This window comes from Akebia trifoliata, chromosome 3, assembly GCF_017979445.1.
Source record: "Akebia trifoliata isolate Shusen 1 chromosome 3, ASM1797944v1, whole genome shotgun sequence".
NCBI classification, from domain to species: Eukaryota; Viridiplantae; Streptophyta; class Magnoliopsida; order Ranunculales; family Lardizabalaceae; genus Akebia; species Akebia trifoliata.
The window spans coordinates 44,764,313-44,769,343 of record NC_141377.1 but is presented as its reverse complement, the minus strand read 5'-3'; the positions used below and the strand labels follow the sequence as shown (position 1 = coordinate 44,769,343).

General features: G+C 36.7%; 1 pseudogene across 4 annotated transcripts; it reads left to right on the top strand.

Annotated features, from left to right (window-relative positions):
- Positions 1 to 352: 352 nt before the first annotated feature.
- LOC147407269 (pentatricopeptide repeat-containing protein At4g33990 pseudogene) lies at positions 353 to 4,248 on the top strand (annotated as a pseudogene). Of its 4 annotated transcripts, none has more exons than XR_015176741.1 (3): positions 354 to 2,712; positions 2,966 to 3,053; positions 3,675 to 4,248. The product of XR_015176741.1 is annotated as a pentatricopeptide repeat-containing protein At4g33990 pseudogene, transcript variant X3 (transcript). The 4 variants fall into 4 exon arrangements; XR_015176740.1 differs by having other exon boundaries at positions 2,966 to 3,206; XR_015176742.1 differs by lacking the exon at positions 2,966 to 3,053 and having other exon boundaries at positions 353 to 2,712.
- Positions 4,249 to 5,031: the final 783 nt, after the last annotated feature.

Here is a 5,031-nt window from a genome sequence, read left to right as displayed (position 1 = left end):
CACAAGAGAAACTTCTATTTGGTAGGTTCCTATCGAACCTGTTTGGCAGTATTCAATAGGTATCTACTGAATTTTTTAAAACAAGTTTGATTTAAATCTATCGAATAAAATCTGTAAAAAATTCTTCAAATTCTTCAATTCAAAATCGTCATTTTGGAAATTTTAATAGTGATTTTTTTTCATCATCGGTGTTTAAATGTAAAAAGAATAAATTTTTTTTAAAGAAATAACATGACGTGAAAAAAATCTTAAAACATAATCTTCATTAATCCAAATTCTTACAAAACTCAAAAAGAGATAAATAGGAAGAAAGGGAGAAGAAGATGTCAGTTTTTTTTTTGGGTAGGCTATGGTAGGTGATAGGCGCAATGAATAAACTCAAGAGGGTAAAAATATATACTTCATTTATTTATTTATTTAGTCACATTTTCCATTTGAAGTGGGTAGCCATTTGGTGAGCCCATCTTTTTTTTTCCCAGCATGATTCAGACAGCAGCTATACTTACCCGTTATTCTTCTCGGCAAAAAACCTCCCATTTCCACCTCAAGTCTCTCCATCATAATCAGTCTCGTTTGTCTTCGACTCAGTTAAAGAAACCCAACAATTCAAACTCCACCAAATCGACAACCTTCCAATCTCCAACGTTTGCTTCGATCCTCCAAGGACTCAAAGAACTAAAACCTCTACAACAAGTTCATGCTCACATAATCATATCAGGACTCGCCCACAACATCTTTCTCTCAAACAGATTGATCAACTCCTACGCTTCTTGCGGATTCTTGACAGTTGCAAAGCAGATTTTCCTGCAAATTCGCCATAAAAATGTGGTTTCTTGGACAATCTTGATATCTGGGTTCACTAAAAATAACCTTTATGAGGAAGCTTTTCAAGTATTTTGTGAGATGATGATAAGTGGGCTCTCACCCAATGCTGTTACCATCACTAGCATTCTACCCGCTTTTGCGAAATTGGGTTTGATTCAGATTGGGAGATCGACCCACGGTTTCTTGATTCGATGTGCTTTGGAAATTAATGTCTTTGTAGAAACATCTTTGGTCGATATGTATGCAAAATTTGGTCTCATTAGTGTTGCTCGGAAACTATTCGACTTAATGCCCGAGAAAAACATTGTTTCATGGAATGCTGTTATTTTGGGTTATTCTGATAATGGGTTTGGTGAAGAAGCCCTTAGGCTTTTTAAGGAAATGCAAAGAAATGAGTTCACGGCAGATTTCATTACGATTATGAGTTTGATATCAGCATGTTCAAGTACAGGGTGTCCACAAATAGGAAGAGGTTTTCGTAATTATACTATAAAAAATGGGTTTGAAAACGATATGCTTGTTCAGACCGCTCTGATGGACATGTATCTGAAATTTGGTTGCATTGAAGATGCTTATCGAATATTCAACGAGGAGATTCCGGTGAAGGATGTGGTCACATGGACATTGATGTTATCGGGCTTTTCAGATATTGGGTTTGGGAAAAAGGCCATGGAAATCTTAAATGAGATGATGTCGGAGATTGATGTGTCACTTGATTCAGTTGCTTTGATTGGCATGCTTTCGTGCTGCAGTCAGTCGGGAGCTCTACAACAAGGCAAACTTGTTCATGCATTGACTGTAAAAATAGGTTTTAGTGACGATAATTTTGTGGGGTCCGCTCTTATAGATATGTATGCAAACTGTGGGAGTTTGGAGAGCGCAAAAAGATTCTTTGAAGGAATGAAGGAAAATGATGTTGTATGTTGGAATGCTATGATTGCAGGTAATGGGATGAATGGGCGTGGTGATGATGCAATTGATCTCTTTTTACGAATGAAAGTTTCGGGCATAGAACCGGATGAGTCAACTTTGGTATGTGTTTTGTGGGCATGTAGTCATGCTGGGATGGTCGATCAAGGTCTTCAAATTTTCGATCTTATGGTTAAAGATTGGCATATCATACCTAATTTACGACACTATACTTGCATTATTGATCTTCTTGGCCGCGCTGGCCGATTAGATGATGCTTTTTCACTAATAAATAAGATGCCTTTGAAACCTGATGCAGCGGTTTATGGGTCCTTGCTTGGTGCTTGTAGAGTTCATAGGAATATCGAGTTGGGGTTAGAAATTTCTAATAAGCTTTTTGAGTTGGACCCAAATGATGCTGGGTTCTACGTCTTACTTTCAAACATGTATGCTACTATTGGAGATTGGGAAGGTGTAAAGATGGCCAGAGTATCATTGAGATCAAAGGGATTGAAGAAGACCCCTGGTTTAAGTTCAATTGAGATAGATCGGGTCGTCCATACATTCAAGGCTGGGGATAAGGATCATCCGCAATACCGTGAGGTTAATGAGATATTGAAGAGTTTGATTACAAAGATTGAAGCAGCGGGTTATGTGCCTGACACTAAGTTTGTCTTCCAGGATGTACCTGATGATATAAAGAGAGAGATCTTGTATCATCACAGTGAGAAACTAACCATTGCTTTTGGGCTAATGAGGACCAAACCAGGAACAACCATTCGGTTAATGAAGAACCTCCGTATCTGTGATGATTGCCACACAGCTAGCAAGTTCATTTCCAAGACTGTTGGAAGAGAACTTATCATAAAGGACAGCAATCGTTTCCACAGTTTTAAGGATGGAATCTGTTCTTGCAAAGACTATTGGTGAACTTGAGAACCATCAACCTTTATTGCTCCCTTCACCAATCTTAATCAGGTATGTATTCCCTATCTGAAAACTTCTGTATTCACATTGACTGTTATCCTTTAGTCTGAATTAAAAACCTACTAGCAATATTTGGGCTTCTATCACTTGAGCTTGTAAACAGTAGTTTCTCATCTGCTAGTACTCGAAAATCAGATAATGCTCTTTCAAATATGATTTAAAACAAATGTAATCTCGTGTAAATAAAATTACTGGGGACAATTATATTCTTAACTGCTTCACTTTGCACTTGTTTCAATAACAGTCACAGAAGACTTGGCTTTGGAAAGAGCGCAATGGAGGAATGAGACTCATTTAGCAGATGCCCAATCTTTGGGATACGGCTTTATGGTGTTAAGTATCCAGTTTTATTCATTGATTTAGCTGATTGTGTACACTTCTGTTTCGGATGACGAACGCACATTCTCAAACAGATTTGAGTGGGCTTGACAAAAATCAATGTTCCTTGTAGAGCTGCTAGTAAAGAGAGATCTGAATATGAAGAGGTACAATGTTGTTGCCTCAACCTTCAAAGCACATATACAACAGGAGTGCCTTCTTGAGAGAATAAGCAGGCCTTCTCCATTGACTCTGGGCAGAAAAGAGAATACATGACCTGACATGCAAGCTGGCATTGTTCACCCAGAGTCCGGAAGGAACCGGGTAGACCTTTGAGCAAGTTATCTTTGTGCCCTTGCCCTGGGTGCAGATTCGTACGGACTATCTTATGTACAGGCTATAAATTCATAGCCAATTCATTTAGGGATTTTCTATGAGGGAATTTTCAGTTTTTCTGCGGCAAAGAGAGATTGTAACCTACTTTTTACAGATATAGTGAAAGTATCTAACCGTCACCCGTGGACATAGTGCAATCTTGCCGAACCACATAAATTCAATGTCATGTTCTCTTTCCTTTTTTGTTTTGCGATTATTTATTATCATTGTCAGTGGTTCTCACACCTATTTTTTTACAGAGCAAGTGCAATGAAAGCCCGTGACTACTAGGCAGTATTCATTCCCTTCTTAAGCTGGAATTGAGCCATGAAAAGCTACTCACCCAACATCAAATCCAAGTTGAAACTGACTATGAAAAGCTTTCAAATGTGTTAACCAAAATAATTTTATCTGTAGCAAATTTCAGTAGCTTACAGTGTTTGAAATGCAGCTGTCAGAGGAATCTTGCTCATTTGAAGAGAAGGGTCGGAAGATATTTCATCAGAGTGTTCTGTGATGTATTTGTTGCAAGATATCACAGTTCTAATGTGTATGCATTTAGCAACATTTGTGTTTAATCTTTCCGCCTTTTTTATTTTCTTATTTCCATCAATTATTCTAAGACGCATGTTCTGAAAAACCACCTTATTGGACATTTGTAACCATCCAATCTGTTTCATCATATGCTATCATTCACTTCGATCCATCTTTGGTGATGGTCTCAGATCAATTGGTTATAATCATCCCGTAAACTTGAGATTTGTCTTGAAGAGACCTTTGGAACCTATTGAATGGGTGAGTGATGAGTCCCAACTCCCAACCATTGCAGCATCGTCGCAGGAGATTGCAGCAGTCTAAAAATATGTATTTGTTAAAATTTTGGGAAAATTACTTAAAGAACCCTTGCGGAGGAGGGACTTCTTTCTACATAGTCACTAAATTTTTGACGGTAGCTTGGCAAGACATTTAGTAAACTTTTTTTTTTTTTTTTCTTTTTCTAAATGGTCCTTCATTATTGGCAAATTCACCGCTTTTTTATTTACTGTCGAGTTCACCGCTTTTTTTTACTGTCAAACTTGAAACTTTTTATTTGTTGTGGTGAACTTGACACTGGTAAAACTTACCCATTTTTAATTTTCGAGTCTTTTCAACTAAAATACATGGCAAAATCAACTAAAAACTTGAGATAGAGACTTGTTTAGATGATTTCTACCCAAAATAATCATTCTTGGTCAATTTTCATCCAAGAACTAAGAAAAAAAAAGGTGAAAAACCTCTATTTTTTTTTACATACATCTTCAAAATATTTAAAAAAATATTTGAAAATGGTTTTTTTTTTTCTTTTGTAAATCCTTTTTGATGGAATGGAATCTCCAAAACTCGATTGAGATACAAAAAAATTCAAATTTTTTAGATAAAAATGATGAGTTCGTATGATTAGAACATTCAATCGTGAGAAATGTGGGAGATGAAGTCCAGAGACTATTAAGAAAAGAAAAGTTCACTAAATAGACTATTAAAAGACCCCAAAACTTAAGGATTATTTAGAAAGAAATCCTTCAGTGAGGGTCCTTGAAATAATTTTTCCTAAAACTTTTGTTGCTTGGACTGATTTTG